A 24475-nucleotide genomic window follows, 5' to 3' on the forward strand; every position below is an offset into this window, starting at 1 on the left:
CTTGGGCTGAAAGGTGGCAGATGAGGTTTAACAATGATAAATGTAAGGTTATACACATGGGAAGAGGGAATCAATATCACCATTACACACTGAACGGGAAACCACTGGGTAAATCTGACAGGGAGAAGGACTTGGGGATCCTAGTTAATGATAAACTTACCTGGAGCAGCCAGTGCCAGGCAGCAGCTGCCAAGGCAAACAGGATCATGGGGTGCATTAAAAGAGGTCTGGATACACATGATGAGAGCATTATACTGCCTCTGTACAAATCCCTAGTTAGACCGCACATGGAGTACTGTGTCCAGTTTTGGGCACCGGTGCTCAGGAAGGATATAATGGAACTAGAGAGAGTACAAAGGAGGGCAACAAAATTAATAAAGGGGATGGGAGAACTACAATACCCAGATAGATTAGCTAAATTAGGATTATTTAGTCTAGAAAAAAGACGACTCAGGGGCGATCTAATAACCATGTATAAGTATATAAGGGGACAATACAAATATCTCGCTGAGGATCTGTTTATACCAAGGAAGGTGACGGGCACAAGGGGGCATTCTTTGCGTCTGGAGGAGAGAAGGTTTTTCCACCAACATAGAAGAGGATTCTTTACTGTTAGGGCAGTGAGAATCTGGAATTGCTTGCCTGAGGAGGTGGTGATGGCGAACTCAGTCGAGGGGTTCAAGAGAGGCCTGGATGTCTTCCTGGAGCAGAACAATATTGTATCATACAATTATTAGGTTCTGTAGAAGGACGTAGATCTGGGGATTTATTATGATGGAATATAGGCTGAACTGGATGGACAAATGTCTTTTTTCGGCCTTACTAACTATGTTACTATGTTACTAAGTGATAGCCTATGCGAGCCGGTCTCTTCACGACTCGGAACGGAACCCAGACAATTACAGCTCCTTCAAGTAGGAACTGTTGGTGTGGGCAACGACCGAAAAGATCGCAGAGTATTTGTCGGGGTCCGAAGTCCTGGTACACACCGATAATAATCCCCCAGCCCACCTGGAAAATGCAAAATGGGGGGCCTTGGAACAACAATGGGTTTATGACTGGGTGCAACTCCAGCAAGCAGATAAAGAACTTGCCCAGCTGTTGATGATTATGGCTTATAGCCAATTAAATCTCAAAAGTCATTATCTCAGTAAATTAGAATACTTTATAACACCAGCTTGAAAAATGGTTTTAAAATCCGAAATGTTGTCCTATTGAAATATATATTCCGTAAATGCACTCAATGCTCCTTTTGCATCAATTATTGCATCAATGCGGCATGGCATGGAGGTGAAGAGCCTGTGGCACTGCTGAGGTGTTATAGAAGTCCAGGTTGCTTTGATAGCAGCCTTCAGCTCATCTGCATTGTTGGGTCTGGTGTCTCTTATCTTCCTCTTGACAATACTCCATAGATTCTCTATGGGGTTAAGGTCAGGCAAGTTTGCTGGCCAATTAAGCACAATGATACTGTTGTTTTTAAACCAGGTATTGATACTTTTGACCTACACCAGGAGATGACTAAGGCTACGTTCAGACTAGCGTTGTGCGCCGCTGCGTCGGCGACGCAACGCACGACGCACGCAAAAACGCGGCAAAACGCACGCAAAAACGCTGCGTTTTGCGACGCGTGCGTCGTTTTTTGTCGAAAATCGGATGCAAGAAAAATGCAACTTGTTGCGTTTTCTTGGTCCGACGCTTGCGGCAAAAAAGACGCACGCGTCGCACAACGCAACAAACAAAAACGCATGCGTCCCCCATGTTAAACATAGGGGCGCATGACGCGTGCGTCGCCGCTGCGTCGCCCGACGCTAACACGACGCACACTAGCACAACGCTAGTCTGAACGTAGCCATAGCTCCCCAAACCATCACTCACTGTGGAAACTTCACACTAGACCTCAAGCAGCTTGGATTGTGTGCCTCTCCACTCTTGCTTCAGACTCTGGGACCTTGATATCCAAATGAAATGCAAAATTTACTTTAGTCTGAAAACAACACCTTGGACCACTGTGCAACAGTCCAGTTCTTTTTCTCCTTGGCCCAGGTAAGACGCTTCTGGCGTCTATTGGTCATGAGTGGCTTTACACAAGAAATGCGACACTTGTAGCTCATGTCCTGGATGCAGTGAAATGCTATTTATCCAGTTGCAGACTTGATGCATTATTGATAGAATTTCTTATGAAATTATTGGAATATGCTCTGTTACACAGTTATTTTGTGTTCAAGGAACATTTTACCTCCAAAAAAGGGGGGTGGCTATGAGTGCAGTGTTCGCAAGGTCGTATGCCAATCTGTTTATGGGTTCATGGGAACATGAATATGTTCAAAACATGGATTACACATCAATAGGCTCAGTGATATTATGGATGAGATTTATTTATGATATCTTGTTTGTTTGGCAGGGATAAAGAATGGAGCTTGATAAGTTTCTTCAATATTTGAATACCAACACTATAGACATCAAACTTACCTGTACCATCAAACAAGATTCCATTGACTTTCTGGATCTGGGAATATCATTGGACGATTCTGGACAACTTCATACGACTATTTTTGGGAAAAAAACTAGTGTAAACCCATTGCTCCATACAAGATCGGCCCATCTAGCTCATGTTATTCAAGCAATACTGACGGGACAATTTTAGAGATTAAGACGTACAGTACAGACCAAACGTTTGGACACACCTTCTCATTTAAAGATTTTTCTGTATTTTCATGACTATGAAAATTGTGCAATCACACTGAAGCATTAAATCAACGAAATAACACATGTGGAATTATATACTTAACAAAAAAGTGTGAAACAACTGAAATGATGTCTTTATTCTAGGTTCTTCAAAGTAGCCACCTTTTGCTTTGATGACTGTTTTGCACACTCTTGGCATTACCTTGATGAGCTTCAAGAGGTAGTCACCAGGAATGATTTTCACTTCACAGGTGTGCCCTGTCAGGTTTAATAAGTGGGATTTCTTGCCTTATAAATGGTGTTGAGACCATCAGTTGTGTTGAGCAGAAGTCTGGTGGATACACAGCTGATAGTCCCATTGAATAGACTGTTAGAATTTGTATTATGGCAAGAAAAAAGCTGTTAAGTAAAGAAAAACGAGTGGCCATCGTTACTTTGAGAAATAAAGGTCAGTCAGTCCGAAAAATTGGGAAAACTTTGAAAGTGTCCCCAAGTGCAGTGGCAAAAACCATCAAGCGCTACAAAGAAACTGGCTCACATGAGGACCTCCCCAGGAAAGGAAGATCAAGGGTCACCTCTGCTTCTGAGGATGTTTATCCGAGTCACCAGCCTCAGAAACCTTAGGTTAACAGCAGCTCAGATTAGAGACCAGGTCAATGCCACACAGAGTTCTAGCAGCAGACACAACTCTACAACAACTGTTAAGAGGAGACTTTGTGCAGAATACCTTCATGGTAAAATAGCTGCTAGGAAACCACTGCTAAGGACAGGCAACAATCAGAAGAGACTTGTTTGGGCTAAAGAACACAAGGAATGGACATTAGACCAGTGGAAATCTGTGCTTTGGTCTGATGAGTCCAAATTTGAGATCTTTGGTTCCAACCACCGTGTCTTTGTGCGACGCAGAAAAGATGAACGGATGGACTCTCCATGCCTGGTTCCCACCGTGAAGCATGGAGGAGGAGATGTAATGGTGTGGGGGTGCTTTGCTGGTGACACTGTTGGGGATTTTTTCAAAATTGAAGGCATACTGAACCAACATGGCATGCTATTCCATCCGGTTTGCGTTTAGTTGGACCATCATTTATTTTTCAACAGGACAATGACCCCAAACACACCTCCAGGCTGTGTAAGGGCTATTTGACCAAGAAGGAGAGTGATAGGGTGCTACGCCATTTGACCTGGCCTCCACAGTCACCAGACCTGAACCCAATTGAGATGGTTTGGGGTGATCTGGACCACAGAGTGAAGGCAAAAGGGCCAACAAGTGCTAAGCATCTCTGGGAACTCCTTCAAGATTGTTGGAAGACCATTCCCGGTGACTACCTCTTGAAGCTCATCAAGAGAATGCCAAGAGTGTGTAAAGCAGTCATCAAAGCAAAAGGTGGCTACATTGAAGAACCTAGAATATAAGACATAATTTCAGTTGTTTCACACTTTTTTGTTAAGTATATAATTCCACATGTGTTAATTCATAGCTTTGATGCCTTCAGTGTGAATGTTCAATTTTAATAGTCATGACAATACAGAAAAATCATTAAATCAGAAGGTGTGTCCAATCTTTTGATCTGTACTGTATATATATATGATTTGATCGTGATGAGGTGTTTGTACAACAAGCTAGTGATCTTACCTCCACGTTTCTGCAGAGTGGTTACCAAATGGACAATAGCCAAAGGGTCTACTCTCAGGCCAAGAAAACAGTGATAAACCCTACTAACTCCCAAGATAAAGAACAAACAAACAGATGGACATGTGCACTATATTACAAAATACCATTCAAGGTGGCGAGAAATGACCAATATCATTTCTAAATTTTGGCCGTTTCTTTTGCATGATCCTACTTTATCTAGACTTTTACCTGAGCGACCCTTGATTATTGCGTGATTTCTTGGTTCACAGCCATTATGTTTCTTCCACCTCCCAATATATCTACGATTCTAATGGTCCTAAGTGGGGTTCTTTTAGTTGCGGGACCTGCAAAGTCTGTAAATATATGGTTAAAACTAATGTCTTTCATGACTCTGCACATGAACGTGAATATAAGATTCTGCACTTTATAAATTGCCGTATATCCATGTTTATATACCAAGCACCTTCTCCATGCAATATAACATATGTTGGAATGACTACATGTGAACTACATGTTCGCAACCCTTGAGCACATGAGACATCAAAGCAGCAGAAAAAATTGACACTGGTGATGGTGGAACTATATCCAAACTAAAACCTTTGGCGAGGCATTTTCACAATTTCCACCATAATCAGTCTTCACAATTAAAAGTTAGAGGGATTGATCACATTTTAGATCTTAATAGGAGGGGAGATTTAACCCCTTTTTGCCATCCGATGTACTATTCCATCCATGTGACCTGGGCCCTAATTCCGATGGACGGAATAGTATGTCACATGCGATCAGCCGCATTCACAGGGGGAGTGCGGCCGGGTGTCAGCTGATTATCACAGCTGACACCCGGTACCAAGTGCCAGGAGCGGTGACAGACCACTCCCAACACATTAACACCCAGAACACAGCGATCAAACAAGATCGCAGTGTTCCAGTGGCATAGAGAAGCATTGCACAGGGAGGGGACTCCCTGCGTGCTTCCCTGAGACCCTAAGAAAAACACGATGTGATAGCATTGTTCCGAGGGTCTTCTCCCTGCAGGCCCCCAAATCCAATCTAACCGCGGGGTCCTGCAGGGAGGTGGCTTCTCAGTTGCCTGTAGAGATCAGGACCTGAGAAGCCTTCTTCACTGCCTGTCAGATCGCTGATCTGACACAATGCTGTGCAAAGTGTCAGTTCAGAAATCTGACTTTATACAGTGATGTCCCGCCCTGGGAGAATGTAAAAAAGTTAAAAAAAAATATATATACTGTATAAAAATATATATTTTTAAATTCCTAAATAAAGAAAAAAAAATTGTTCCAATAAATACATTTCTTTATGTAAATAAAAAAAAATGATAAAAGTACACATTTTTAGTATCTCCGCGTCCGTAACGACCCGACCTATAAAATCGGGCGGTCTTGTGGGATATTATTATTATACATTTTTATAGCACCATTTATTCCATGGCAAATATAGACAAGTACAATAAACATGAGTATAACAAGGCACAAACAAGTACAGGAGGAGAGAGGACCCTGCCCGCGAGAGCTTACAGTCGATGGGATGGGTGAGGATACAGTAGGAGAGGGTGGGATAGTATAGTAGTTTCACCATGTAAACATGGCGTTCTTGATTGATAACGACTAACAGCTGCATTGGCCCCATATATACACCTGCATACACTGTCCACCTCACTCCCTGACGAAGCAAAAGCGTAACGTGCATTGGAATGGGGTGAGGGGGCAATGATGTGTCATCTTGGTTGGTATTGAGCTATTATAATGTACTTTCTTGATAGAAATTTTTTTCTACAAACTATTATGTTGCACTGCTGGTTACATAGGCTATACGGCTATTATTGCACTATGCTCTTTTTTGGTGATCAATATTAATTTGTAATATAGATTTACTTTTCTCACCATCAAATATTTACGTTATATATCTGCCTTATAGCTATTATTTTTTGTATAATTATCACATATTCTTTATATTAATTCTGCCACATTGGTATTTACATCAAATATATTTTTTGCACAGTACACTTCTTTTTATATGTATTTTACCATTAGTGGATAATTATATTCAGCAGTCTTTATTAATTTTGTTTATTACTATAGACATTTTATTTATTGCTTGATCTACAATTTGTCAACTCAGTTGACATATCCTGCCCCTAGCAAACATTGTACTTTTATATTTTGTTGTTTTTTTTATCTCTCCCCTTTTGTAATATCATTTTTAATTTATGAATTGTCGTGTAATCATGTTTTGTGTACATTAATAAAAGATTATTTTGCATACATACAGTATTTCTTTGAATACATTTTTTTGAGTTACATGTCCTGGATATGTCTGTGTGTTGGCTCTTGAAGCAATAACTCCAATCCATTCCTTGCGAATCTCCCCCAAATTTTGGAATGGCCTTTTCTTAACAAACCTTTTTCTCCCACACTTTTTCCTTCCACTCAACTTTCCATTAATATACTTGAATACAGCACTCTGTGAACAGCCAGATTCTTTAGCAATGACCTTTTGTGGCTTACTCTCCTTGTGGAGTGTGTCAATAACTGCCTTCTGGACATCTGTTAAGTCAGCAGTCTTCCCCATGATTGTGGAACCTCCTGAAACAGACTAAGGGACATTTTTAAATGCTTAGGAATCCTTTGCAGGTGTTTTTGTTATTTATCATAATTTACTGAGATAATGACTTTTGAGTTTTCATTGGCTGTAAGCCATAATCTTCAATATTAACAGAAATAAACACTTGAAATAGGAGCATCTATAGCAGGTTCATCTGTCTTCACATCATCCACGTACCCAATAGCACTTTGTAATTGTACTTAGAAAGATACTGCCTGATGACTGGTCATGCAGCTTTTTAGAATAACCCCTTATTAATTAGAATGCTGGCTGGACAATACATAATAAGCACTTTTTTCCTATTCTGTCACCCCCTATTTCCTTGTAGATTGTAAGATTGTAACCAGGGCCCTTTCTCCTCCTGTAACTGTTGAACTGTGTATTACTTGGTATTGTCCGTACGTGGCTCTGCTCAATTGTAAAGTGCCTCATAATACAGATAAAACAAAAAAAGGGGTTTGGTACTTGTTAATCAGTTGAAAAAATATTGCTCTCTGTGGGAAAACAAGATAGTCTTATAGTTATGATTCCTTTTAATAGCTGACAAAAATAAAATAAATGTGATCTTGTATTTTGGGGACTTTTGGGGCTAGTGGTTCTGATTGTTGGTGCTTGACCATCTATGGGCTATGCTGCCAGCTCCTCTACCCACATACAAGATGGCGGTTCCATACAGGAAGTGCTTCCTCTGCAAATCACAGGGGCGGTGTGCTAACTAGAGATGAGCGGTGTTCGAGTCGAACGGTTAGCTAAATTCGAGCTGTTTTGGGCGGTGTTCGAGTCGTTCAACGAACCCGAACAATTTGCTTAAAATTCGGCTGTTCGAGTTTCTGTTGGATAACTGTTCATTCACCAAAAGCCTAGCTTGATTTGCACATTAAAACTGTTTATCATTGTTAATAGACTGTTTCAGTGTATAGTGGGCAGGGCGGGGGATAGATCTGTGCTGAAATAACGCCGATCTCCATTTTTTTTTTTTTCCCGCATTTACAGTGGGGCGGTGCAGTCTCTCAGCCTATCAGCAGTGCACACACACACAGCAATGTGCATGTGATGCACACAAGCAAGGGCATGTGTCATTGGCTGTGTATGTCACATGTCCTTGCCCTATAAGAACCAGCCATTTGCCCCGTCTCCACCATTTCCTCACTGCTGCAGCTTTGTGTTAGACAGCACCACTGCTGCTGCTGTGGGCGCTATACAGACCAAGAGTGTTGTTTTGGAGCAAATTATCAGAGAGATAGGTTTAGGGAGTCGGGAAGAGTCGGGACTAGTTGTAATATCAGCCCTTTTCAGGGTAGGTTACAGCAGTTCATAGCACTGTTTGCCAGGCAGGTCTGTGCCAGTGCTGTGCAAGTGTTTGTCACAGCATTTGGTGTAATCTAGCTCAGCCAATCCTTTTGGGCTAGTAGCATTGTCTGATAGTCATCTGAGTAGCCCACCTGTGAAACTAACTACACCGCCTGTGTATATCAATTTTCACTGCATCTAATCCAGTTGATCGTTTTGGGCCTAGGAGCAGTGTCTGCACGTCAGCAGAGTAGCTCGCCTGTGAAACTAACTACACCGCCTGTGTATCTCAATTTTCACTGCATCTAATCCAGTTGTTAGTTTTGGGCCTAGGAGCAGTGTCTGCACGTCAGCAGAGTAGCCCTCCTGTGAAACTAACTACACCGCCTATGTATCTCTATTTTCACTGCATCTAATCCAGTTAATAGTTTAGGGCCTAGGAGCAGTGTCTGCACGTCAGCAGAGTAGCCCGCCTGTGAAACAAACTACACCGCCTGTGTATCTCATTTTTCACTGCATCTAATCCAGTTGATAGTTTAGGGCCTAGGAGCAGTGTCTGCACATCAGCTGAGTAGCCCGCCTGTGAAACTAACTACACCGCCTGTGTATCTCTATTTTCACTGCATCTAATCCAGTTGATAGTTTTTGGCCTAGGAACAGTGTCTGCACGTCAGCAAAGTAGCCCGCCTGTGAAACTAACTACACCGCCTGTGTATCTCTATTTTCACTGCATCTAATCCAGTTGATAGTTTGGGGCCTAGGAGCAGAGTCTGCACGTCATCAGAGTAGCCCGCCTGTGAAACTAACTACACCGCCTGTGTATCTCTATTTTCACTGCATCTAATCCAGTTAATAGTTTAGAGCCTAGGAGAAGTGTCTGCATGTCAGCAGAGTAGCCCGCCTGTGAAACTAACTACACCGCCTGTGTATCTCTATTTTCACTGCATCTAATCCAGTTAATAGTTTTGGACCTAGTACCACAGTTTGGCCACTCAGTTCTGCTCGTTTTTATCCATCGGCTGTTGTGCCAACAACAACATATACAGAGTTGCCAATTAGTTAAGCACTAAAATGAGTGGCAAAAGGCCTGCTGGTGGTGGAAAGGGGAATAGGCGTGTTGGAAAGGGAAAAAAAGGTTGTGTCCGTGGGGTAGGTGGTAAAGCAACAGTAACATCTGCAGAAGAAAGACCATCTTCCAGCCAAAGTAAGATGTCTACTTCTTTTCGTGGACAATCTGATATGATCTCTTTCTTATGACCATCGCTACAAGCATCACCAAAAATTCCAGATGAGGCACAAAAACAGCAGGTGCTTGAACGGATATCAATTGCTCGTTCAAGTGGGCTCTCCTTCATGTCAACTTCAACATCACAACTACTCCAGTCCTCAGAGTTGTCACCCCAATCGCCCTTGCTTGCTCGCAGCTCCCAAGTTTCCAGCTGTCCATCTGAGCATGGGGTAACACACATGGTTGAGTCTGTAGAGCTGTTTACGCATACTATAGCCTGGGAATCAGAGGTCTGCTCCAGAGCCTCTGTGAATCCAGACAAGGAAATGATCTGAAAATGATCGTCCTCGCCCCCACTGGAAGAAGCTACGGCGAAACAGCGCTTGTCGGGCGCTGGGGATCCGCACCTGCCTCCTGCCACTTGTACCAGGCACCTCTCTGCACTTCCACTTACACCCAGGTAATTAACCAAGTGACCACCTGTATGAGTCCTCTTCTTACTCATTAGTAGGGACCTTTTTCCTCTAGGTTTCTTTAGGGAATTTATTCTCCAGTTTGTTAGCATAATCTCTTGCACTACTGGATACATTTGTAGTTTCCCTGTACTAGTTTATTAGGGGAATACTCTTCACAGTGGCCATATATTAGTTAATTTCTGACCGCTAAGAACCATTTACTACTGTTGTGCAGTGTTGTGTCACCTGGCTACATATATACATTTGCGTCACCATTAATACCATCATATGTGATACCCTAGGTTTTAATTTTCATTTTATTTAACCGTGGTGGCACAGAGTAGGTTTGTCTCCCCAGATTTTGTCTGGTGGTAAAATATCCCCCCGTCTTTTGTCCACACTTTGTGCTTTTGATTGTTTAGTTTTTAATCATTGTTAATAAACATTATAATTTTTAATAACATCTCCTTCTCTTCACCTCGTCTTTCCTTTGGGATATAATTTTTTCCACAAAGGAATATGTGAGTTAAGGAAATGATCTGCACTGATGCCCAGAATCTTTGTGAGTCGGATCCAGGCCCAGATGAAGAAGGTTCTGAGCATAATGTAGACCCTCGTTCCCAAACTGTAACTCCTGTTGGTGGAGACAATGAGGAAGATGATGATGAGACTGAGATACCTGATTGGAACGAAAACTTGACTTTTCGGTTGGGGCAGGAAGAGGTTGGCTCTGAGGACGACGGGTGTGAGAACACACAGGATGATGATGACGAGGTTGTAGACCCCACTTACTGTCAACCCCCAGTCCACCAGTCCATGAGGTTAGCAGAGGAGGTTCAGGAGGATGCTAGTGACGAGTCTGACGACGAGGTAACGGTGCGCCTTCCTGGACAAAGACTGAGTACTGGAAGCACGTCAACAACTGCATCCTCAACCCCAACTGTGCCTCAGACCAGAAGTCGTAGTGGCTCTTCAGGTCGCACAGGCTTTAAGCCTTGCATAGCCTGGGCATTTTTTTGACATCGCAAAGGATGACCCAACTCATGTTGTCTTTAAGATTTGTCAACAAAATCTCAGTAGAGGCCAAAAAATCACTAGCTTGAGTACTTCATGCATGAACCGTCACATGGATATGAGGCATAAGTTGCAGTGGGAAGCTCACTGTGCTACAATGCAGCCTAGTGGGCCGGGTCAACCACCGTCTGCCCTATCAAGTGCATCCGCATCCTCTTCATCCTCTATGACTGTGGGACAGCAGTCACACATGGTTTTGGATGCAGACCTTCCACCTCTTTACCCGCAACAGCCAGTGTGATTGGCAGGTCGTCAGGACATTTGCAAGTGGAAACACCTGCTGATGTTGAGAGCTCTCCGACATCGACACCACATTTTGATCAAGGCAACATAACATCTCCACCTGCACCTTCCTCACAGACCAGCAGTTTGCCGGGGACACCCTACTCAACTCCGTCTAAGCACGGCAACCAGCCCTCAGTCCCTCAGATGTGGACAAGTAAAAGACCATTTCCTCCTAGCCATGACAAAGCTAAGAGGTTGAATTTCTCCATCTGCAAGCTGTCGGCAACAGAAATGCTTCCTTTCCGCCTGGTGGACACAGAGGATTTTCGAGACCTTATGTCCATCGCAGTGCCCCAGTACCAGATGCCCAGTCGCCACTACTTCTCAAAGAAAGCTGTGCCTGCGCTACACCAGCATGTTGCACACAACATAACCACTTCCTTGAGAAACACTGTGTGTGACAGGGTGCATTTCACCACAGACACTTGGACGAGTAGACATGGACAGGGGTGTTACATGTCGGTGACTGGGCACTGGGTAACTACGGCGACATCAGGAGAAGGGGCTGCTGTCCAAGTCTTGCTGTCCCCATGAGTTGCTCGTCGATCCTCTGTATCTAGAAGTTACTCCACTGCTTCTGCCTCCTCAACCTCCTCTCGGTCCTCTGTTGTGAATTCTGTTGTCGGGCTCCCTCCTGTGGTCATGAATGGTACTTCGGCTGGTTCTGTCCATGGACTTTCTCTGGTGGCTGTGGGTGTTTCTGAGTTTCCTTCCACAGGTGACGAGGTTGGTTCGTTGGCTGGCTGCTCTATTTAACTCCACTTAGATCTTTGCTCCATGCCACCTGTCAATGTTCCAGTATTGGTCTAGTTCACTCCTGGATCGTTCTTGTGACCTGTCTTCCCAGCAGAAGCTAAATGACTGCTTGTTTTTCTCTGGTTTGCTATTTTTCTGTCCAGCTTGCTATTTTGATTGTTGTCTTGCTTGCTGGAAGCTCTGGGACGCAGAGGGAGCGCCTCCGCACCGTGAGTCGGTGCGGAGGGTCTTTTTGCACCCTCTGCGTGGTCTTTTTGTAGGTTTTTGTGCTGACCGCAAAGCTACCTTTCCTATCCTCAGTCTGTTCAGTAAGTCGGGCCTCACTTTGCTTAATCTATTTCATCTCTGTGTTTGTATTTTCATCTTTACTCACAGTCATTATATGTGGGGGGCTGCCTTTTCCTTTGGGGAATTTCTCTGAGGCAAGGTAGGCTTAATTTTTCTATCTTCAGGGCTAGCTAGTTCCTTAGGCTGTGCCGAGTTGCATAGGGAGCGTTAGGAGCAATCCACGGCTATTTCTAGGGTGGTTGATAGGATTAGGGATTGCGGTCAGCAGAGTTCCCACGTCCCAGAGCTTGTCCTATATTATCAGTAACTATCAGGTCATTCCGTGTGCTCTTAACCACCAGGTCCATTATTGTCCTGACCACCAGGTCATAACAGTACAGGTGGCCCAAAGTACTAATGCATCTCAATAGAGGGATAAGAGAAGTTCTGAGACCATTTTTTTTTCTTTGCAGTGTGTTTTGTCTCTCTTTTCCCCTTTACATCTGGGTGGTTCAGAACACAGGTGTAGACATCGACATTCAAGGTCTGTCCTCTTTGATGGATAATCTCACTATATAAGTGTACAAAACATTCAAGATTTTGTGGTTCAGAATCCGATGTCAGAGCCTAGGATTCCAATTCCTGATTTGTTTTTTGGTGATAGATCTAAGTTCTTGAATTTCAAAAATAATTGTAAATTGTTTCTTGCCTTGAAACCTCGCTCCTCAGGTGACCCTGTTCAACAAGTAAAGATCATTATTTCTTTATTACGTGGTGACCCTCAAGACTGGGCATTTTCCCTTGCGCCAGGAGATCCGGCATTGCGTGATGTGGATGCATTTTTCCTGGCGCTTGGATTGCTTTATGACGAACCTAATTCAGTGGATCAAGCAGAGAAAATCTTGCTGGCTCTGTGTCAGGGTCAGGATGAAGCGGAGATATATTGTCAGAAGTTTAGAAAGTGGTCTGTGCTCACTCAGTGGAATGAATGTGCCCTGGCAGCAATCTTCAGAAAGGGTCTCTCTGAAGCCCTTAAGGATGTCATGGTGGGATTTCCCATGCCTGCTGGTCTCAATGAGTCTATGTCTTTGGCCATTCAGATCGATCGACGCTTGCGTGAGCGTAAAGCTGTGCACCATTTGGCGGTACTATCTGAGCATGGGCCTGAGCCTATGCAATGTGATAGGACTTTGACCAGAGCTGAACGGCAAGAACACAGACGTCGGAATGGGCTATGTTTTTACTGTGGTGATTCCACTCATGCTATCTCCGATTGTCCTAAGCGCACTAAGCGGTTCGCTAGGTCTGACACCATTGGTACGGTACAGTCTAAATTTCTATTGTCCGTTACTCTGATTTGCTCTTTGTCATCCTATTCTGTTATGGCATTTGTGGATTCAGGCGTTGCCCTGAATTTGATGGACTTGGAATATGCTAGGCGCTGTGGTTTTTTCTTGGAGCCCTTGCAGTATCCTATTCCATTGAGATGAATTGATGCTACGCCTTTGGCCAAGAATAAGCCTCAGTACTGGACCCAATTGACCATGTGCATGGCTCCTGCACATCAGGAGGATATCCGCTTTCTGGTGTTGCATAATCTGCATGATGTGGTCGTTTTGGGGTTGCCATGGCTACAGGTTCATAATCCAGTATTGGACTGGAAATCTATGTCTGTGTCCAGCTGGGGTTGCCAGGGGGTACATGGTGATGTTCCATTTTTGTCTATTTCGTCTTCCACTCCTTCTGAAGTTCCAGAGTTTTTGTCGGATTATCGGGATGTATTTGATGATCCCAAAGCCAGTGCCCTACCTCCTCATAGGGATTGCGATTGTGCAATTAATTTGATTCCTGGTAGTAAGTTTCCTAAGGGCCGATTGTTCAATTTATCTGTGCCAGAACACGCCGCTATGCGGAGTTATATAAAGGAATCCTTGGAGAAAGGCCATATTCGCCCGTCGTCATCACCGTTAGGAGCAGGGTTCTTTTTTGTGGCCAAGAAGGATGGTTCTTTGAGACCTTGTATTGATTACCGCCTTCTCAATAAAATTACAGTCAAATTTCAGTATCCTTTGCCGTTGCTGTCTGATTTGTTTGCTCGTATTAAAGGGGCTAGTTGGTTCAACAAGATAGATCTCCGAGGGGCGTATAATCTTGTGCGTATTAAACAAGGCGATGAATGGAAAACAGCATTTAATACGCCCGAGGGCCATTTTGAGTACCTGGTTATGCCATTCGGGCTTTCCAATGCTCCATCAGTATTTCAGTCCTTTATGCATGACATCTTCCGAGAGTACCTGGATAAATTCCTGATTGTGTATTTGGATGATATTTTGGTCTTTTCGGATGATTGGGAGTCTCATGTGAAGCAGGTCAGAATGGTGTTCCAGGTCCTCTGTGCGAATTGCTTGTTTGTGAAGGGGTCAAAGTGTCTCTTTGGAGTTCAGAAGGTTTCATTTTTGGGGTTCATTTTTTCCCCTTCTACTATCGAGATGGACCCTGTTAAAGTCCAAGCCATTTACAATTGGACTCAGCCGACATCTGTGAAGAGCCTGCAAAAGTTCCTGGGCTTTGCTAATTTTTATCGGCGCTTCATCGCTAATTTTTCTAGTGTTGCTAAACCGTTGACTGATTTGACCAAGAAGGGTGCTGATGTGGTCAATTGGTCTTCTGCAGCTGTAGAGGCTTTTCAGGAGTTGAAGCGTCGTTTTTCTTCTGCCCCTGTGTTGTGCCAGCCAGATGTTTTGCTCCCGTTTCAGGTTGAGGTTGATGCTTCTGAGATTGGAGCTGGGGCTGTTTTGTCACAAAGAAGTTCTGATGGCTCGGTGATGAAGCCATGTGCTTTCTTTTCTAGAAAGTTTTCGCCTGCTGAGCGCAAATATGATGTTGGTAATCGAGAGTTGTTGGCCATGAAGTGGGCATTCGAGGAGTGGCATCATTGGCTTGAAGGAGCCAAGCATCGCGTGGTGGTCTTGACAGATCACAAGAATTTGACTTATCTTGAGTCTGCCAAACGGTTGAATCCGAGACAGGCTCGATGGTCGTTATTTTTCTACCGTTTTGATTTTGTGGTTTCGTACCTTCCGGGCTCTAAGAATGTGAAGGCTGATGCCCTGTCAAGGAGTTTTGTGCCTGACTCTCCGGGTGTTCCTGAGCCAGCGGGTATTCTCAAAAAAGGGGTAATTTTGTCTGCCATCTCCCCTGATTTGCGGCGGGTGCTGCAAAAATTTCAGGCTGATAGACCTGACCGTTGCCCAGCGGAGAAACTGTTTGTCCCTGATAGATGGACTAGTAGAGTTATCTCTGAGATTCATTGTTCAGTGTTGGCGGGGCATCCTGGAATCTTTGGTACCAGAGATTTGGTGGCTAGATCCTTTTGGTGGCCGTCTTTGTCACGGGATGTGCGTTCTTTTGTGCAGTCCTGTGGGACTTGTGCTCGGGCTAAGCCCTGCTGTTCTCGTGCCAGTAGGTTGCTTTTGCCCTTGCCGGTCCCGAAGAGGCCCTGGACGCATATTTCTATGGATTTTATTTCAGATCTCCCCGTCTCTCAAAAGATGTCGGTCATTTGGGTGGTTTGTGATCGCTTTTCTAAGATGGTCCATTTGGTACCTTTGTCTAAATTGCCTTCCTCCTCTGATTTGGTGCCATTATTTTTCCAGCATGTGGTTCGTTTACATGGTATCCCGGAGAACATCGTTTCTGACAGAGGTTCCCAGTTTGTTTCGAGGTTTTGGCGATCTTTTTGTGCTAGGATGGGCATTGATTTGTCTTTTTCCTCGGCTTTCCATCCTCAGACAAATGGCCAAACCGAACAAACTAATCAGACTTTGGAAACATATCTGAGATGCTTTGTTTCTGCTGATCAGGATGATTGGGTGTCCTTTTTGCCGTTGGCTGAGTTCGCCCTTAATAATCGGGCCAGCTCGGCTACTTTGGTTTCGCCGTTTTTCTGCAATTCTGGTTTCCATCCGCGTTTCTCTTCAGGGCAGGTTGAGTCTTCGGACTGTCCTGGTGTAGATACTGTGGTGGATAGGTTGCAGCAGATTTGGACTCATGTGGTGGACAATTTGACATTGTCCCAGGAGAAGGCTCAACGTTTTGCTAACCGCCGGCGTTGTGTGGGTCCCCGACTTCGTGTTGGGGATTTGCTTTGGTTGTCGTCTCGTTATGTTCCTATGAAGGTTTCCTCTCCTAAGTTTAAGCCTCGTTTCATTGGTCCGTATAAGATTTCTGAGGTTATCAATCCTGTGTCATTTCGTTTGGCCCTTCCTGCTTCTTTTGCCATCCATAATGTGTTCCATAGGTCGTTATTGCGGAGATACGTGGCGCCTGTGGTTCCATCCGTTGATCCTCCTGCCCCGGTGTTGGTTGAGGGGGAGTTGGAGTATGTGGTGGAGAAGATTTTGGATTCTCGTATTTCGAGACGGAAACTCCAGTACCTGGTCAAGTGGAAGGGTTATGGTCAGGAAGATAATTCCTGGGTTTTTGCCTCTGATGTTCATGCTGCCGATCTGGTTCGTGCCTTTCATTTGGCTCATCCTGGTCGGCCTGGGGGCTCTGGTGAGGGTTCGGTGACCCCTCCTCAAGGGGGGGGTACTGTTGTGAATTCTGTTGTCGGGCTCCCTCCTGTGGTCATGAATGGTACTTCGGCTGGTTCTGTCCATGGACTTTCTCTGGTGGCTGTGGGTGTTTCTGAGTTTCCTTCCACAGGTGACGAGGTTGGTTCGTTGGCTGGCTGCTCTATTTAACTCCACTTAGATCTTTGCTCCATGCCACCTGTCAATGTTCCAGTATTGGTCTAGTTCACTCCTGGATCGTTCTTGTGACCTGTCTTCCCAGCAGAAGCTAAGTGACTGCTTGTTTTTCTCTGGTTTGCTATTTTTCTGTCCAGCTTGCTATTTTGATTGTTGTCTTGCTTGCTGGAAGCTCTGGGACGCAGAGGGAGCGCCTCCGCACCGTGAGTCGGTGCGGAGGGTCTTTTTGCGCCCTCTGCGTGGTCAGTGCTGGAAGCTGAAGGCGAGGGACGTGACAGACACCGGAATGTAAGTATGTAGTGTTTGTTTTTTTACATTTACAACTGTAACCAGGGTAAACATCGGGTTACTAAGTGCGGCCCTGTGCTTAGTAACCCGATGTTTACCCTGGTTACCCGGGGACTTCAGAATTCTTGGTCGCTGGAGAGCTGTCTGTGTGACAGCTCTCCAGCGACCACACAGCGACGCTGCAGCGATCGACATCGTTGTCGGTATCGCTGCAGCGTCGCTTAGTGTGACGGTACCTTAAGTGTGCAAACCACATATGTGCTCGGGGGGCGCCAAACTGAATTGTTGCCCCGGGTGCCAGAAAACCTAGATACACCTCTGAAGACATGAACAGTCTATAATTTTAAGGGTATGTTAATTTTAACCCCTTCATGACCCGGGTATTTTCGTTTTCGTTTTTCGCTCCCCTCCTTCCCAGAGGCATAACTTTTTTATTTTTCTGTCAATATGGCCATGTGAGGGCTTATTTTTTGCGGGATGAGCTGTACTTTTGAATGACATCATTGGTTTTTGCATGTCGTGTACTAGAAAACAGGAAAAAAATTCCAAATGCGGTGAAATTGCAAAAAAGTGCAATCACACACAGTTTTTTCTTTGGCTTTTTTGCTCGGTGCACTAAATGCTAAAACTGACCTGCTATCTTGATTCTCCAGGTCATTGCGAGTTCATAGACACCAAACATGTCTAGGTTATTTTTCATCTAAGTGGTGAAAAAAAATTACAAACTTTGCTAAAAAAAAAAAAAAATTGTGCCATTTTCCGATACCCATAGCGTCTCTATTTTTCATGATCTGGGGTCGGGTGAGGGCTTATTTTTTGCGTGCCGAGCTGTCGTTTTTAATTATACCATTTTGGTGCAGATATGTTCTTTTGATCGCTCGTTATTGCATTTTAATGCAATTTCACAGGCGACCAAAAAACGTAATTCTGGCGTTTCTAATTTTTTTTCGTGCTACGCCGTTTAGTGATCAGGTTAATCCTTTTTTTATTGATAGATTGATTGTGCGATTCTGAACGCGACGGAACCAAAAATGTGTGTATTTGATTTTTTTATTGTTTTATTTTGAATGGGGCGAAAGGGGGGTGATTTTAACTTTTACATTTTTTTTTTTTTTCATATTTTTTAAAACATTTTTTTTTACTTTTGCCATGCTTCAATAGCCTCCATGGGAGGCTAGAAGCTGGCACAACTCAATCGCCTCTGCTACATAGGAGCCAAGCTCAGATCGCTCCAATATAGTAAAATTGCAGCATTGCTATGAGTGCCGACCACAGAGTGGTGCTCACAGCAATCCGGCATCAACAACCATAGAGGTCTTCAATAGACCTCTGGTTGTCATGCCGACGCATCGCTGACCCCCAATCACGGGACGGGGGTCAGCGATGAGCGCATTTCTGGCCGGACGGCCGGAAGCGCTAGTTAAATGCCGCTGTCAGCGTTAGACAGTGGCATTTAACTAGTTAATAGTGGTGGGTGAATCGCGGTACATGGCTCCATCCATTCTCCCATTAATGCTGTGAAGTAGTCCTGTGCCCTTAGCAGAGAAACACCCCAAAACATAATGTTTCCACCTCCATGCTTAACAGTGGGGACATTATTCTTTGGGCCATAGGAAGCATTTCTCTTCCTCCAAACACAGCGAGTTGAGTTAATGCCAAAGACCTCAATTTTTGTCTCATCTGATAACAGCACCTTCTCCCAATCACTCACAGAATCATCCAGGTGTTCATTGGCAAACTTCAGACGGGCCTGCACATGTGCCTTCTTGAGCAGGGGATCTTGCAGGCAGTCCAGGATTTTAAACCTTTAGGCCATGTGCACACGTTCAGGTTTTTTCACATTTTTTTTGCGCTAAAACGCTATAAAAACTCATTAAAAACGCATACATTATGCGTTCTATCATTTAGAATGCATTCTGCATGTTTTGTGCACATGGATGCGTTTTTTCCGCGAAAAAAACGCATCGCGGTTAAAAAAAAGAGCATGTTCATTATTTTTGCGGATTTTCTGCGTTTTTCCCGCAATTCTATGCATTTGGGAAAAAATGCACAAAAAACGCATCAAAAACACGTCAAAAAACGCGAAAATTTCTGCAAGAAATCCTGACGTGTGCACATACCCTGAGGCTGCCGTCACACTATCAGTATTTGGTCAGTATTTTACCTCAGTATTTGTAAGCCAAAACCAGGAGTGGGTGATAAATGCAGAAGTGGTGCAGATGTTTCTATTATACTTTTCCTCTAATTGTTCCACTCCTGGTTTTGGCTTACAAATACTGATGTAAAATACTGACCAAATACTGCTAGTGTGATTGCAGCCTTACAGCGTACATGTGTTACCAATGGTTTTCTTACTTACTTTGGTCTCAGCTGCCTTGAGATCATTAACAAGTTCCCCCCGTGTAGTTTTAGGCTGATCTCTCACCTTCCTCATGATCAAGGATACCCCACGAGGTGAGATTTTGCATGGTGCCCCAGATCGATGTCGATTGACAGTCATTTTGATTTTCTTCCATTTTCTTAGTATTGCACCAACAGTTGTCTCCTTCTCACCCAGCGTCTTACTAGGGCTATGTGCACACGCTGCAGATTTCCTGTGGATCCGCAGCGGTTTTTTCCATGCAGAAACACTAGATCCACAAGTGATTTACTGTGCAATGTAAATCAATGTAAAAAAAAAAATGCTGTGCTAATGGTGCGGAAAATTCCGCATGGAAAATTTGCGGATTAAAAGAAGGAGCATATCACTTCTTTTGTGCGTATCTGCAGCGTTTTTGTACCCATTCCATTATAGAAATCCACAGGTGTAAAAACGCATGAAATCTGCACAAAATCCGCAGTAAATCCGCAGGAAAACCGCACAAAATCCGCAGTAAATCCGCAGGAAAACCACACATAATCCGCATAAAAAATGCATATCAAATCCGCACCTGCATTTTCTGCCAAGAGATGCAGAATCCGCACAAAAAAGCCACCAGACAGAAAATCATATCTGTATCTAAATGGTTGAGAGCCCTATATAGAATGGCATTGTTGGTCACATGTGGACACCATGTGCAGCTTCTATCCTCTGCTTTAGATCAACATTGCGGAATAAATAACTGAACTAGGTGGACCTTTGTGTTTTTATTCTAACAGCTTTATGTTACTAAACCTGTGTCCTCTCAATTGGGAATGGGCACTATATTCTATTTGAATTATTGTCTACGACCATCACAGTTATGATTGCTGTGGTCTTGGCTACATGAAGCCAGCGATTTTTTTTTTTTTTTTTTGCTAGATGCAGGTAGGACATCATTTACAGCATAAGACACAAGTGAATGCAGTAAAGAAAACATAGAAATTACCTTAAAAATCCAATGAAAGCAAAATGTTACACCAGCTACAAAATTCTACCATTTCATAGCATAGAACATTTGATTTCATTTTCTTTGCTTCGGTATATATAGCACAGTGATGCCCAACTGAGAAATAATGCAGGGATATCATATCCTACATATGTATGAGAGGAACGTGATTGCATTTACATGCATCAAAGATAGCTTAAAACCAACCCAACCATCATATTCCAAGTTGGAGAACATCCCCCCTACCTGTGACCAAAAGCACAAAAGTCATTCATAAATGTTACAGACCAAATTGATGGAAAATGGGATGGAATGGAAATATTGGAAGAAACAAATTAAAGACAAAGGAATCAAACTGTAAGCTTGGATATGAAAATATTATTTCTATTGGAGAATATGCAAGAGGCGAGAAACAAAAACTATGAAACATCAAAATGTCGTACTAAATCATAGTTTCCAGACAGCTGCCAGGAAAAATAAGAATCAATAGAAGGACAAATACAGATGCTGACAGCATAATCAAAAATAGATAAAAAAGGAAGCATTTTCCCAGAAGTGACATGATATTTTGAAGAAATTTCAGCTTGTAAGTTTGACTAAGTAGTTATATGAGATGAAACATTGAGCAATCATGAAATACACATATAACACCCACTAGAGACTGTGAGCCCTCGCGGGCAGGGTCCTCTCTCCTTCTGTTCCAGTCGTGAATTCTGTTGTCTAAGATTATTGTACTTGTTTTTTATGATGTTTACCCCTCCTCATATGTAAAGTGCAATGGAATAAATGGCGCTCTAATAATAAATAATAATAGAGACTTGACAGTGACTATAATTAATGTATGTATGTCACAATTTTTATTTCATCTTCCTTAATAGTTTATCAATCATGTTCTTCTTAGCATAAAGAGTTTGTTCAACGAACAAAGCACATACCACATCTTCTGGGCAAGAGAAGGAGCAAAAGTAGGTATTCAGGCTCAACAGACAGGGATCACATCTGACCCTTCTAGTGAGGAAGTTTTTCCTGCTTATTGTTAGACATGTTTTACCTCACAGAAAGAATCAGCTGAGATCTCATGCTGTCCTGTCTGTATACTCTCTTGGTTTCTCCTCCCCTGCCCAGGAGCTGTGGTATGATCAGAGCATGTTCCGGTATGATCAGAGCATGTTCCGGTATGGTCAGACACAGCCATTACACAGTACACAGCAGGGGCACATTTATAAGATTATCTCAGCACAGCAACATTTTATTTAAACACATCCAATTGGGGAAGTTTTTACTATTAGTGATGAGCAAGTGTACTCGTTGCTGAGATGTGCTTTGTTTGAGGGGAAAACCCATTTAATAATGATGATACTGTGATTTACATCATATTTGTTACACCATGGTGACTAAATGGTCACTAACTGACTATGGTGACCAAAGGCCCAATGCAGCCAAACTACACATTGTTTTACAGCACGTTGCTATGGTTCTTCGATGACTGCCTACCATGTTGGCTGTTTATGTTGCTCCCAAATAATCTGCTGTAGAAGGTTTGTGTACTTATCAAAGTGGCACAAGGGTTAACATGGCATCATTTGCATGAGCATGTATGGAAGCATGGGTTAAAGTGTCATTGACCTGGGTACTAGGGTTAAAATTAACATTTTGTGAGTTCACATGCAGGCACCTGGTATTATTGTGATGTATTGGCATTTGTCACTGCTTACTATAAAATTTGCTTTCTATACTGTTTATTTGGAATTACACTTGATTACACTCGTTTTCTGACTTTGGCATGCTGTCTTGGCCCAATCAAACAATTCGGCTTGCAGGAGCTAAATGCATACAGAAAGGCATATGGACAGCCAGAGACATGCATATAGTCACTAACTCCTACTGACAGGTGAGTGGCATATACAGCTCTGGCAAAAATTAAGAGACCACCATATGAAAACCCTGTCATGGGCAGCCCAATCTCCAGACCTGAACCCCATTGAAAACCTCTTGAATGTAATCAAGAGGATGATGGATAGTCACAAGCCATCAAACAAAGAACTGCTTACATTTTCGTGCCAAAAGCAGTATGAAAGACTGGTGGAAAGAATGCCAAGGCGCATGAAAGCTGTGATTAAAAATCATGGTTATTCTACTAAATATTGATTTCTGAACGCTTTCTGAGTTAAAACATTAGTATTGTTGCTTCTAAATGATTATGAACTTGTTTTCTTTGCATTATTTGAGGTCTGAAACTGTTTTTTTTTTTTAAATTTGACCATTTTTCATTTTCAGAAAAAAATACAAAATTTATTGCTTGGAAATTCGGAAACATGTCAGAAGTTTATAGAATAAAAGGTGGATGCTTTCCTGAAACGGAAAGTACTTGCAAGCAGCATAATACAAAGAATAGCAGGTTTACCCAGAATCCTTTGCAGTAGGCGGAGCTATGCAAATCATCTCTTTCCACCCCAGTCTAATCCACAGCGCTTGGAACCGCCAAGCGTGCAATGCTGCGGATTAGTTTCTAAATTTACACAGCCAACCAATTCCTACCTGTAGACACGTGTTTCGGGCTTTAGGCCCTCATCAGCACAGGGCTGGAATTGGTTGGCTGTATGGAGTGGGGCTCGGTGAGCAAGCGATACACACATGCTAGCCACCTTAGGGAGAGACCCAAGTTGGGCTAAATGTAGCGGGACGAAAGAGACCGAAAAGCCCTCTACTTAAAGGAAATACATAGTGGATGCTTTCCTGAAACGGAAAGTACTTGCAAGCAGCATAATACAAAGAATAGCAGGTTTACCCAGAATCCTTTGCAGTAGGCGGAGCTATGCAAATCATCTCTTTCCACCCCAGTCTAATCCACAGCGCTTGGAACCGCCAAGCGTGCAATGCTGCGGATTAGTTTCTAAATTTACACAGCCAACCAATTCCTACCTGTAGACACGTGTTTCGGGCTTTAGGCCCTCATCAGCACAGGGCTGGAATTGGTTGGCTGTATGGAGTGGCGTTTCAGGAAAGCATCCACTATGTATTTCCTTTAAGTAGAGGGCTTTTCGGTCTCTTTCGTCCCGCTACATTTAGCCCAACTTGGGTCTCTCCCTAAGGTGGCTAGCATGTGTGTATCGCTTGCTCACCGAGCCCCACTCCATACAGCCAACCAATTCCAGCCCTGTGCTGATGAGGGCCTAAAGCCCGAAACACGTGTCTACAGGTAGGAATTGGTTGGCTGTGTAAATTTAGAAACTAATCCGCAGCATTGCACGCTTGGCGGTTCCAAGCGCTGTGGATTAGACTGGGGTGGAAAGAGATGATTTGCATAGCTCCGCCTACTGCAAAGGATTCTGGGTAAACCTGCTATTCTTTGTATTATGCTGCTTGCAAGTACTTTCCGTTTCAGGAAAGCATCCACTATGTATTTCCTTTAAGTAGAGGGCTTTTCGGTCTCTTTCGTCCCGCTACATTTAGCCCAACTTGGGTCTCTCCCTAAGGTGGCTAGCATATGTAGAATAAAAGAACATTTTACTCAAAAATATATCTATAAAGAGAAAAATCAGACAAACTGAACATTTTGCAGTGGTCTCCTAATTTTTGCCAGAGCTGTAGTCACTAAAACTTATGCAGTCAGTTAGGGACAGGAATACAGTGACTGACACTCAACGGGTCAGGGTCACTCTCGTAGCCAGCACACTTCTGTAATGGGAGTGGTGGAACTACTGTGCCTTGGTCCAAGGACAGCATGGAGGGGTGTGACTAGGTGAGCACCTGACTCTTCACTAGAGCCCCTGATGGTGGGGTTAGGCTTGGCTCCC

This window comes from Ranitomeya imitator, chromosome 2 (genome assembly GCF_032444005.1).
Source record: "Ranitomeya imitator isolate aRanImi1 chromosome 2, aRanImi1.pri, whole genome shotgun sequence".
NCBI lineage: Eukaryota > Metazoa > Chordata > Amphibia > Anura > Dendrobatidae > Ranitomeya > Ranitomeya imitator.